Raw genomic sequence first — 14554 nt, forward strand, 5'->3', positions numbered from 1 at the left:
TCTCTAACGTCTCTAAACATTATAATACTTGAATAGGGGGCAACTTCATACAAGTGCATTTTGTTAGTAAGGGGCAGGTAAGCACTCAGGGGCAAACCTATTGTTCTCCTTTGATTGACATGTCCTGTCATTAACCTGTTGTTCTTCTTTGAGTGAAAGGACCTTAACCTATTGTTCTGCTAAAAGGCCCTTCCTTTTGATTGACAGGTCCCTAACCTATTGTTCCCCGGCCCCCTTCGCCCCCCCCCCCCCCCAGCCCTCAGGAAACCCCCCACCCCTCGCTGCTACAGGTGCACTTTCAGGTCTCAGTTATTGGAATAGCCCATCTCACTCTTAATCAATCCCCATTCCTGCCACCCAATCTCCGCCCCCCTCGCCCCCTCCCCTCTTCCCACCCTCCTCTACCTGCAAATTGGCGGCTCTGTGGTGGAGAGGAAGGATCTCACGAAGGGAACTTCAAGGGAATATTGATTTTTATTAAAAAAATCAGTTTGCTGGTTTGGATTTCCCTTGCTCCCACATTCTCTGTTGTTTTGAAGGATGCCGGTCTTGTTAGAAGTAATTACATTCATCGCATTTCTTTTTTTACTCGGACTGTGCAAGGAATACCGTCATGAAACACACATCACAAGTAATTCAATGCACTTAGAAATCTATCGATTGCGAAGCATGGGCCGCCCGCTGTCCCCTGTCCACGGTATCACACAGGACGCTACCGCACACGCTCCCAGGAGTCGGGATGCCCTGCGAAGTGACGACGCGGCCGTCAGCTGCCGAGCCACGGACAGGTGTCAGTTCGGGAACCGACAGCATGAGACGGCAGCATCCCTTTCTTACTTGACACCTGAGAAATTCCTGTCGAAATACGTGTTCACCTAGGCGCTGTTGCTAGAGCAATGACACATGTCCTTTGTACCAGTGGACCGGCGAGATGCTCGCATAGCGGACCACCCACAGCGAACTCTTCCAAAGCGCCCCTGCGCCGACGCCTCGACCCACTGACAGACAGATGATTACAGGGGCGCGAGCTATTGCTCCCAGTTCGCTGCCGACGGCAGCCAGCAGGTGAAAGTCGCGTCTGTTTGCAGGTATACACTTAGAGTTCTTCAAGTGTTATACTGACATCAAATGTCTATGTAAATAAAATCCAAGTCACTCTCTGGGCCTCGCGTGCGTGTTTACCGTTGCTGGTGCGATACCTCTCTAACTGTGGATACTGACGTCACAGGTCGCACTATAGAAATCTCTTTCAATGTTTCCCAGAATAGTGCAGGGTGCATTGTTCATTGCGATCCTAACACGACATGTGAGCTGCATCTAGCCGTGCACGCGTGTTTACCTGCCCAGTGTGGCTGACACATTACCGTGAAATGTTCGGGTAGCAACTCACCATCTGAAAGGTTCTCAATGTTATACGGACGTCACGTGGCTATGTAAGTAACAGTCAAGTCGATCTCTAGGAAAATGTCGCACAAATAGTTAACGATCGCCTTTGTAGGAGCTTTCGTGATGTCTCAGTTTGCCTGCATGGAAATTCTTGTCCTAACAGGACTTGTTTACGAAAATAGCCCGAATAACACCGAATGTATCTTCCTGATGATCCTAATGGGACAGCCCATGTCTTACTGAATTTACCTGTCAAACTTCTGCTGCTGCCAGTGTGGGAGCACTGTCCACCTTTTTTTCTGAAGATGAGACTTTCAGTGTCAATTAAACTCTGCAAAAAGTGGTCTACAGATGGCCAAATACATCCGACGTACTCACCGTGCCGCAGTGAGTGCCAACGGAGGAAACTGCCGCCGTAAACACGGTCCATGACCGCAGCCACAGAAGTGCATGTCAGCCAGAGAGAGGCCAGCCAGCCGTGGACTAGCGCCCACCCCAGGAGGACCTAAGTGGTAGGAGTTCGAACGCTATCAATACTCCCAGTGCAAACACTCGTCATATTGAATCTCTCAAATTTCCGCAGAGTAGACGCAAGACACACACGGTCCCGAAGGCAACCCAATGCAAACTGGGTATTAGTTCACTATTCACCCACCCAGTGGGAGCCGCAAGCCAATTCGTCATAAGCTGGAAGCTTTCTCGGACTCTCTGAATTGGGGTTCAAAGTATGGGTAACCCCGTCTCGGAACAGAGGCGTCTGCTGAGATGCTGTTTCCTGCCCTGACGTGCTTGACTGTTGCTACACTTTCTACGGCCTTCCCCAGACTCACAAGTATATTGGGAACCAGGCACATATTTATCAGTGTAACTACAATTAAATAGGATTGCTGTGACAGTCTGACATCGAGCAATGTACTGCAAATGTCACTTCTTGACGGCCATGGTTCTGGAAAGAATCTCAATATCTATAGCGCACATAATTTTCCACGTAGAAAGAAGTCTTTCATTCCCCTTACAGCTATCGATCTGCTGAATCTGTACCTCCCTCACGATAAGAGACACAGTAATTTTCTCTGTACATGTGTGAGCTTAAGCCACAGTAACTTTACACTGCAACTTGCACAGTTCAGACAAATAGTGCAGTTAATGTTTATATGTGTACAGCATCCAAGAAAATTATGGCATGTCCATATTCACACTAGCTACATGTTTCCCTTCTCTTCAGTTCTAGTAAATTATTTGAAGTTAAGTTTTCCAGTCAGCTCTTCCAGAAGGTACTGCATCCTGTCAAGGCACTCTCAAACAAGTGTAATAAAGCACAGGCGTCCTGCACTATGTGATAATCAACAACACCCCTTGGTCAAAAGGGTTGGAAAGATATCTTTGATACAGGTTGGTCTACTGTAATCAACATCATTGTCGATTATGCGAAAAGGAAAACGCGAGGATAGGCTTAATGTGTGCCATCGAGGGGACGTTTTTTTTTTTTTTACAACCATATTACCCGTCATGCAAACTACAGCAGGCACAGTTGAGCCCTAGCACTGCTATATTGTGCAGCCGTTTACGAAATGAAACTCTCATGCCTTACGTTCTGATATATTCCTCAATGCGTTCAAATTACAATTCACCACATTAAGTGTATCCTTCCCTTACGACTAGACATATGCTATTTTCTTTTGCTTGAATAGTAGGTTGATTACGTTCTATAGCCATCTGGTCACATGTCGGAACATAAGCCACAGTCCCTTTACATAGTTCTTCTATGTACGTAGATGATGTCAGTCATTTCACGTTATTGATATTAGATTGCACAGTCACAATAGGGGTCAGAGTTGGGCAGTTGATTAGTAATTTTACTTAGGAAATGTAAACTTTGTAATATAAAGGTTTTTTATCTACAATAAATATATACACAGGAACAACGTTTATCATTTAGTAGGATTTATGTTTAGATTGTAATTTATAGAATTAAGAGATCCTAAGATCTGCTTCAGGGGTAATCAGACAGGGCCAACTCTTCATTTTGGCGTTTATTATTTTCCGTTGCGCACATTCATTTTACACTCGCTTGGTGTAGCATCTTGGAATATATCCACACACCATGTGTGTCTTGTAAATATAATAGATTTTAAGTTTTTCACCTGCCACTAGCCATCCAAGTCAGAACAGTTTTAAGTGTATAATATCCATATAGCTCACAGTCCATCAGAATTGTTATTGTAAGAAACCCTTGCTATTGGGGACTGTTGAAATCAGTTTCTAAGCGTGCACAGTCCATCAGAATTATTGTAAAAACCATGCTAATGGGCCTTTGGAATTAAGTTGTACCTCAAGAATTATATTGTATTTGTGTGAACTGAATAAACCAAGAAAAAATTCTTCACCATACCTCTTTGTTGTTGTTATTTACAAAAAGCCCCTTCCCCTATTGCATTTTGTATGTATATGTATACATATAGAAAGGCTGTCCAGGTGACAAATGACATTAGTTTTTCTGAAGATGAGTGCTATTCAAGAGGTGTATTTTAAGATGGAAGATAACAAAATATATGGAATGGTTACATGGAATTACGCCTACCATGCAGCACAAATTCGTTTATGGGAGCAGGATGCACGTGATCGGGTCCGCTTCCAAAGATGTATAGCAGACATGTCCAAAACCATATCTCCAGTGCTTGAAGAAAACCACAGATATAGCATGTGGCTAAAACTGTACACTGTCAAAGTGGGAATAAGGTGGGAAAAAAGAACTCAGAGGTTGTGAGGCAAAAATTCATTTATTTCTCAGCCAACTAAAAAAGTAATTTTACGTTTTCATAAGCAGACACAGAAACACTATTTTCACATATCTTCTTCTTCTTGAGTCGAAGGAGAGAAGGACACCCATAGAATTCCAGGTCTTGAACAGCAGGTAATTTAAAGATTCGATGCATCCATGAGATCTTCTCCTTCCCCTTCACATAAATGCTGGCATCCGTATAGTCGAATAATTGAAGTGACGTCACCATATCTTTATAGCTTATGCTAGGATCATCCCAGAGAATTCCATGGTCGAAATGTGGTAACCACTTTGCACTCTTCCATGTCTTAGCACACTTCACATACTTCAAAGACCTAGGTGATGAAATGTTTGCTTAGAATGTCTCTAGCATTTATGCATCTTCTTTGTACACCATATCTTTAAATGTTATCTGTCAACGCTCATCATCATAGGAACCGCGAAGTAAAGAAATAGGTCATTAAAAAAGTAATAGCATTTTACTTGGCTACAGAACAGACATTATTATTATTGATGTATTCAGCTGTGCATCCAATACAATACATCTTAACTGACGGTGGCTCATCAGTGTGGCATCTCGCACTCGAGACATAAGTAGTGGAACAAAGTGGGGCCACCCCACTCTCCATCCATTGTTGCCAGATGTTTCAAACAACGACACTGGGTCACAGGGAGCGTCTCTTGTGACTTACAGTATAGTTTGTGGGATACCGTCATCCTCTTACAGTATAGGTGATGAGTCTTTAAATTGGTCTGAGCTGTGGATCAATAACTGTATATTTAATAGCATCGTCATGCATTACCGTTTCTGGTCTGGTCCTGCTTGCTCGTTTGCTTTTCTACACCCATCTCCAGACTCTGCAAGAGCACATTAATTTTCGCTTGGTTACCGTAATATTATACCATTTTCGCTGTACTCCTCGATATCAGGCAGTATCCTACCAGTCGCTCGCGCAGCATAATTCCGAAGATATAGACCCGAAATTATTTCTGTGCAAACCTTAAACATTAGCGAGGTGGAGTGTGCTGTAAACCACTGAGTAACTAGAAACTTATCCCGTCTGCGAAGACCTTATGAGAACTCGAAAAAAATTGATGAAACTGATATTTCCACTAGCGAATACCGATATCGGTGATGTAACAGATTCCAAATCATCCCTATAATTTACAAAGTCAACTAAGGCGTTTCTCATGTCTAGAGAGAACCAGAAAACGTGTCTTCCACACATCTTTCACCTGCTAGATGCACACACCACAACCGATATTCTCTCAACTAAATAAAGGCGCGAAATGCGTAGAAGCAGTCAACCGGACAATTTACATGGAAGGGCATAACGGTTCAGCGCAAACACAGGTCCTTATTGAATCTTCTCAAAAATTTCCGCGCAATCACGAAAGCTATCCAACACGTACTAAGTATTAGTTCGCTATTCGGCTGTCAAGAGAACAACACGGTTAAGTCAGCTACATTCCTACTCTCCAACAGGCCTCTGCATTCAGACAGCTCCTACAACTAACGGGAAACGTGAATCATTCCCGCACTGGCTCTGCACGCCAAGCATGCGTAGACAGAATCGACCTAGGAAAAAAACTAGCCTCATATATATTTTATCCCTGTACTTACAGCTAAATTTTACGACTGCAGTCTCAGTTGAACGACATTCGACAATGAGCGAGGTATCGGAAATACACCCTGCTGTTGGATGTGGCTCTGGAAACAGAAATATTGGTACCATTCTTATGACTTGATGTACTCCTCCCTTTGCTATCACAGTACTCCATGTCAGATCTATTACTTCCTTACGACTGGACATAGTCATTTTCTTTGCACATGTTGGAGCACAAACAAATACTTTATAAGCCTGATGCTCAAGGCGAACCTATAACGCACCCCCTACCACTAAGTATAATACTTTGTTAATAACCGATTGCTGGCGATACGAAATAATACTGACCTAAAATCAACCATGGGTGGACATGTCTCATAAGTTTTTCTTGCGAGTGCCTCCACCGTGTCTTAGAAAGAGAGGTGTAATGTCTTACAAAATGCTATATGTTACAAAAACACAACCATATTACCATCACAAGTGGTCTTGGTTCTACAGGTGCAGACAAGTATCCATGTTAAAAGCTATACTGGCTTTATAAATGCACGTACGGCATTACCTATGAATGATGTAGTTTTTCCAGACAAATACCTTGACACTGTATATTATCACATCAGCAGTGCGTTTAAGCGTCGCCGACAGTGCACCCTCGACATAAAATTATCTAATTTTGAAAATGATTCCTCTAAGGAGCATGGTATGAAACCGATATTTGCAACTCCCTCACGCCGCCGACACTAGATATTTCTCTAGTATTTGTAATGCATTGTGTCTCGATGCCATGTCAGAGGTTCAGCGATATATCCACTGAGTTATAGGCGATGATTGATTGAGAAGGATCACAAATAGTAGTAGATGGTGTGATGACTGAGGTCGTAAGAAATGTACACTAGCTTTTCAGGTCGCTAATGCCACGTTTTCGGTAGAAATGATGTCTATGATTTGGAATCAAGTCTTTCCATTCAATCACATACCTGCGCTGGAGCCTATGGAGAAGTCCTTTAATTATTACGGCCACTAGTGAATCAAATTTCTGGCACTCTCAAATCTCGAAATGAGCCACCTTTCTCGAATCTATCTGCTACCGTAAAATTCCACCATGATTTTAGGTAGCCCCTATGCATCTTGCAACTACCCCTCAGACTCTGCACTACCATCCGTGCAGCTTTGCGCACGTGACTGTTCCTGTTCCAATGTAAGTCAGAACTGAGCAAAAGTCGGAGAAAGCTATATCTATCACCTTCTGCAACCTGTGTAAAAACAGGCAAAGCTGAGCTACTGCAACAGAACTATGTTTTGACCAATCGACGGAAACGAGGCCTGCTCCTGCAACACAAGGCAATATAGAAGACAGTACAGGAACTGGGGGAAGGACATGGATTTTGCTGCTGCATTGTGGTGCTTCTCCAAATTACAAGCAGGTACTACAGATCCACATCCCTCGGGGCCCATTCACGTCTATCACCCCAACATTCTATCATCATTATTCTGTTCCATCCACCAGAGAAAAATTGTGAACTATAAATCTCCACTAACTTCATCAGATAGAGAACTCGATAAGATTTTTACCGCATCCCTCTCCTCCCAAATACCGCATGCATACTGGCTTCGAGCACATGTGACGATCCTAGTAAATATACAGGTATTGATCGACTGCACAGACCAGTTCTAAAGTTTCATCACCTATACTGTAGGAGGATGACCGTGACCCACAGACTATACTGTAAGTCGCAAGAGACGCTGCCTGTGACCTTGTGTTGTTGTTTGAAACATTGTTTTCTTTCTGCATTAACACGCTTTGTACACTGTCATACATTTTGTTTTACTCCCATGACTTCGAGGTCTGTGTCAGGTTCTAGACTGACATTAACACACTCTGATCCACAGCCTCTCTCAGAAAACTAGACATCACATGGTTTAAGTCATGTTGTTACTGCGTCTACCATAACACGCCACACACACTCTGGATGATTTGAAATAAAAGACAGTTACAACATAAGGGAACGGGAAGAGTTTGGCGGCGTTATAGAGAGTTTCCAAACTGCTGTCCGAAGGTGATTGATGACCTCTACATTTAAAACTCATCTGTCACAGTGATGGAATATCTGATGGCTCTGCATTCCGTTTCGACTGATTCCTCATATTGTAGTCATGCAGGCGATCACTATTTTGGTGCTATCCATCCCCCAGAAGCTGCTGTCCCACCGGCAAAATTCTTTCTCTATTTCAAACAAGCGATTTCATTATGTGGTAACCAACAGCACACATGTGGACAGATGGACTGGAAAAGATGCCCCTGATGAACTGAAATAAAAAGAATTACAGATGATTGTGTGAACAATTTTACCAATTTTACAGTAATGTCTACACCAATGATGTGACAACGTGTTTCTCAGTATGAATGGTACAATAGTTAATGGGATGGTGTGTTTCAGTGGGTGACATGAAGCAGAACAGCAGGCGAAGTGCAGAACACTAGGTTAATCTCGATAATTTGCATGTAAAATGCAGTACAATAGTTTAATGGGGTGGGTTACAAAGAAGAATACGCCAGAAATGGCGTTCAAGTCATGTGAAATTCGAAAAGTGTACCATAAAATGGTGGGAGGACATTACTAATTACTTAATTTGGTATCAAATTCGGTACAATAGTTTAAGTAAATGGGGGTGACATGGAAAACCACTAAACAGAACAATAGGTTAAGTGCCAACAAAGGGCCACACATTAGGATAAGGCACCCAGAGTACAGTGCCGAACATTAGGTTATGCAACATGTTTGCTCCATATAATTTCGTCTTCTAGATGTTTCCAAACAGCAGAGAATGATGAGCAACAGAAATCCAACCCCCACAAACTTATGTATTTATAAATAAACAATATATCCATGAATTTCCTGTTATGAGACCCTTCCTCTCCACCACCAGACGACCATCTTGGATTATGTCACGGAAGGGATGACATCATCCTCTGGTGGCGGTACTGTCTACTAGGCCCCAACCCAGACCACCATCGTGGACTATGTCATGGAATGGTGACAGTGCCCTCTGATGGCAATACTGTGTACTCAGGACCTCGTGGTGAACACACTGGCTGGAGGTACTGTCTCTAATTCTTAAAATAAAGACTTATTACCAGCACAGTTTGAGTCCTCTTCCCACCATTTCCTAGGAAGAGGTGGCAGTCGGATGAGTTAGATTAGGGGAAGTAGCCTAAGTGCTCTTTCTTTCCAGCCATTTTCTTAGGTTAGTAGGGATAACCCAAGTGGCCTTTCTTTACTGCCAAAATTCAAATTTCCCTCCAATCCCTAGGAAGCTGTGGCGGTCGGATGAGTTAGGTTAGTGAAGGTAGCCCAATTGACCTATCTTCCCCGAATTTTCTTAGGTTAGTAGAGGAAGCCATGGAGTGTGTCATTATCCTGATGGAATTTGAATTTCCACCTTTTTCTGATGGAAAGGAGGGGAGGGGGGGTTAGGATAGTGGAGGTAGGCCAATTGACCTATCTTCCTACCAAAAATCAGCCACCTTGGATGACGTCACGGCGCCATTTTGGATGACATCATGTGCTGTTCCGTCACGGCCGCCATAATGGATGACATCATGTGCTGTTCCCAAGTCTACAGGCTGTCATCTTGGATGACACTATCGCCGCCTTCTATACCCAGGCCAGTGAAACATGTCACTTCAAGGACACTCCCCAAGCGCCATAGATTTGGTAGTATAACTAACAAACAAGTGAAGAACGGGAGGCGCCACGTCTTCTGAACCAATAACAGCACCGAACAAAAGCTGGTTCTGGCGTCGACGCTAACACGTTGACGGCTTCTGTGTAAACATAGTATGTTAGTGAGGGAGTTCCTGCTGATGTGTTGTGTTACCACCTTGACTACAGTTTTTGTTTGTTAAACAAGGTCACCAAAACGAAATATTTCACCAAGTAACAATCCGTTGCGCCGTGGAGTGCCATTAAATAGTCAGGCTTTGGAATTGCTATGGAGGATACATGAGTTTTACAAGCAAGAAAAAGAATTTGTTTCTGTTCTTGGGCATGCGTTGATTCCTGCCAATAAAGTTTTAGAGCGTAACTCTAAAACTCGCACAGGATAGAGTAGCATGGAGAGCTGCATCAAACCAGTCTGCGGACTGAAGACCACAACAACAAAAACTCTAAAACTCCAGGACTCAGTGAAAGAACAGTTATAAGAAAAGGGGTGCTACTTCAAGACTTACATGACAGTGAAGTAAACAGTGTGGAAGAAAGCCCCTGTGGAAGAAACAGTGTGTTTTTAAGTACTCTGAGCAAGAAAAAAAAGCATCCTCATCCTGTTACAGATATTGATTCTTTCCTATCCGATGCAATTCGTCTGCACATATACAGATACCATAAAAGGAAAGAATACCCCTCAATAGTGAGTTGTTAATTTCTATAAAACAAAGTGAACTTTTCTTAGGAGGGAAAACGTCACTTAAGACGATTTTAAAAAGTATGTACTTCCGTTTTAAAAAGTTAGATTGACGAAAACAGTTACTAGAAAAAAAGCTCATGACGTTGCAGCTCGTACCATTTTCTTACATAAAATTGTAGGAAAGGACATACACTCAGTCATATGGTTAGACGAAACCTAGGTCAACGCTGGAGAATCAGTTGAGCAATGGTGAACAGATGATACTCCGAATAGCAGCAGTCATCAGCCAACAGGAAGGGTATCTCGATTAATTGTGGTCCATGCAGGATCTTCAAAAGGCTTTGTACCTGTAGGACTTCTAGTTTTCCTATCGCAAAAAAAACTGGTGACTATCATGAGGATATGGACCACCCACGGTATCTACAGTGGTATAAAAATGTGTTGCTCCAGTTTAGTGTTCCGACAGTTTTTGTGATGAACAATGCACCGTACCATTCCATGATTTTAGATAAAACTCGCACCACCAGTGACCGTAAAGAAACAATGGTGCAGTGGTTGCAGGTGAGAGACATTGATTGCTGCAGACATGAGCATGACAAAGCAGCTGTTATACCTGCTCGTGAACCAAAATAAGCCTGTGACACCTAAATACATTGCAGATGAAACTGCAAGCAAACAGAGTCACTTGGTAATTAGGCTACTGCCTTATCACTGCCATTTTAATCCAACTGAATTGGTTTGGAGTGAAGTCAAGGTGTAAATTAGAAGTAACAACAAGACTTTTACTACAAGAGAAGTGGAAAGACTGCTACGTGAAGGTCTTGCTATTGTAGACGCTACCTCATGGAGAAAAAAAGTAGACCATGTTGCTAAACTAACAAGAGAAGCAAAGAGAATAGATGGCATAAAAATGAAAACGAACAATTAGTGATTTCTCTTAATGATGATGATGATGATGACGAAGACAATGGTTTTGGCGCCGATTCCGAAGATAGTGAAGGAGAACCGGATGGAACTGCGCCATTGACATCGTAAATTGGTGAGTGTAAAAATACACAGAATTAATTCTTTTTCTCTCTGCAATCGGGTAAGCTATGCATGGTTTGCTTTATTTGTTTCTATGAGTGTGGATTGCATGTTATTTGGTATGCATAGATTTACATTATCATACAACATTTTGGATGTAGCTATTACTGTAACAATTTGGAATGACTTTTCATAGATATTGTCATTCACTTTGGTTGTTTTATTTCCCAGTTTCATATACTATCAAACATTTAGTCTCCATCGTTGTTCTCTTTATTGTTATAAAAACGTACTTTATTACACTTACGTATAAACATTGTTTGTAGCTTACATTTACAAAACGTACTTTGGAGTTGTGGTCCTGTTCGATGGCAGATCTACAATCTCGCAGTTGCAGTGTAGCCAACCACATGTGAACTGTCAAGTGATATGTTTCATCGGCTCAGGTATAAGTATACATCTGGCAACAATCGAGAGTGGGGTGGTGCCTGCTTTGTTCCACTACTGCCACAGTGCTTAAAGCGAGGCTCATACTTTGCAAATACGTCAGGAGGCAAATAAAATATATACCACAGAGTAATGGTACAAGTTGTGTAGGGGACATGTAATAATCGAAAGCGTTCACATGGCGACAACTCTTTACCAGTTTCATATAAATATCCAAGAGCGCATTACGTGCATTTCTTGATTTCGCCAGCTCAAACACGCTGTAAGCACTAACATTCTCTATTTCATTGAATTTGTAGATCTCACGGTTAATGGTCGCTGAGTTCTAGAGTTTTCGAGGAACACTCTAAAACTTTATTGGCAGGAATCGACGCATGCCCATGAAAAGAAACAAATTCTTTTTCTTGCTCGTAAAACTCATGCATCCTCCACAGCAATTCCAAAGCCTGACTATTTAATGGCATTCCACGGCGCAACGGATTGTCTCTTGGTGAACTTCGTTTTGGTGACATTGTTTAACAAACAAAAACTGAAGTAGAAGTAAGACCTATGGAAAAATTTTTCTAATCTCTGGCTACAGTCTCTTGTTGAACAAGCAGAGTCGCGCAGTCACTATCCCCCTTTACTAGCGATAACTAAAGTATGACCATACTTTGGACACTACACTCACTACCACTGCTTAGAACAACGGCATTACCTTATTCATAGACACTTGTAGTTGAATAACTGAATGACGATGGATTCATAGTGATTATTCAGTTACATAAAGCTAATGCGCTGAAAGAGATGAATAAAAGTCTATTGGACGCTTGTAATAAAGCATTCTTTGCATCAAGGACTGACTGTAGGAGGTTTATACATAACATGATATTCCTTTTTTAAAATTCAGCTCCCGCGCACACGTTACTCGACCTATACAGGGCTGTATCACTAAGTCACCGTTTCTCGCACATGTAACAAACAAAATCTTAGTATGACGCTCTAACAGGCTCTTTTGTTTTTTCGTAACAAACTTAATTTCGCCAGATGAAACAACAGATCCGTCTCGCGGTGATCCTCCTCCTGCTGCGAAGTGTTAAATAGGTACGGTGCTTAGCAACATGAACTTCAAAATGCGCTTAGACTACAACAGTTTTGTGGTTTCTCCACCCAACTGCTCCGCCCATGAAAATTAACTCCGAGTGAATGTACTCTAGTATATTTTGCACTCACAATAATTTCTTAGCCAGGAGATACTTGTGTGATCTGGATGGTGGAACCTATGTATGCAATGCACTGGCACAAACCCCGACTTGGCGGTCTGAATATATTAAAGACGCCACTGTGTGTTGACTGGATTTACAAGTATCGAAAATACCAAAAGGTTTCATGGAAGTGATGAAATCGATAAACCGAAAAGATTCTAGGGCTTTCTTAAAATTGTAATTACAACCTTTATTCATCGACAAGTATATAATGGCGGGAGGCTTTCTTGCAGTGAGAAAACGACACCCAGCTGGTGCTTGTGTGGACGTATCATAATTTTTTTATACACTTATTATTGATAGTCAGTAATGTCATGCTGCTGCTTGAACGTAAAGGAACTGTAGCTTAGGTTCCGATATGTCACGCGTTTATGGGACGTAATCAAACTACTATTTACGTAAAAAAGAAAATTACGTATGTCTAGTCGTAAGAGAAGGATACATTTGACGTGGTGAATTGTAATTTCAATGCATTGAGGAAAATATCTGAACATAAGGGGTGATAGATTCATTTCGTAAACGGCTGCACAATATAGCAGTGCAAGGGCTCAACTGCACTTGCTGTTGTTTGCAAACACGACGGGCAATACGGTTGTAAAAAACCTTCGCCTCATTGGCACCCCCTAAGCATATCCTCGCGTTTTCCTTGAAGCATAATCGAAAAAAAAAAGATTCAAATGGCACTGAGCACTGAGTAGTCCATGAGCAAGATATGCAACATGAAGAAGAAGGTCGGCTAACGAGCGCCGTGGTCTCGTGGTTAGCGTGAGCAACTATGGATTGAGAAGTCCTTGGTTCAAATCTTCTCTCAAGTGAAAAGTTTAATTTTTTATTTTCAGACAATTATCAAAGTTCAGGCACTCACACATAATAAACTTCGCTCTCCAAAATTCCAGGACATGTTCACATTTGCTTGGACACATGCAGGATTTGACGGTCTACACACGGAAACATTTGAAAACGTAAAAAAACATATGTTTTGACAGAGCACAGGGAAAACTGTGCGACTGTGAAACTTTTGCATTCATTTGTTGCAGTTTATGTGACAAACTCTTTTGTTTTCATCACTTTTTTGGGAGTGATTATCACATCCACAAGGAAACCTAAATCGGGCAAGGTAGAAGAATCTTTTTACCCATTCGCCAAGTGTGCACATGCCGTCACCAGTGTCGTATAGAATATATCAGACGTGTTTTCCTGTGGAGGAATCGGTTGACTTATGAACTTGCGATCAAATGTTTTCGGTTCCTATTGGAGAGGCACGTCCTTTCGTCTACTAATCGCACGGTTTTCAGTGCGGTCGCAAAGCACAGACACTAAACTTATTACAGTGAACAGAGACGTCAATGAATGAACGGTCAGATCGTAACTTTGCGAACATAAAGAAAGTAAAATTTCACTCGAGGGAGGACTCAAACCAAGGATCTCTCGCTCCGCAGTTGCTCACTGTAACCAGAGGTCTACGGCGCTCCTCAGCTTGCCTATCTTGCACATGGACTACTCAGTTTGTATATTTTGCTTATTTTTTCATATTTCCACACAACTTCTTCCTGTTTTCTCGATTGATCTGTGTTCAGTTTTTCAAGGCCTATCCACTGTGTCAATTTATAACGAAACCTGAGGGGGGGTGCGATGGGGAGGTTCTTTTGTGAGTATTC

The sequence above is a fragment of the Schistocerca gregaria genome, chromosome 3 (genome assembly GCF_023897955.1).
Source record: "Schistocerca gregaria isolate iqSchGreg1 chromosome 3, iqSchGreg1.2, whole genome shotgun sequence".
NCBI lineage: Eukaryota > Metazoa > Arthropoda > Insecta > Orthoptera > Acrididae > Schistocerca > Schistocerca gregaria.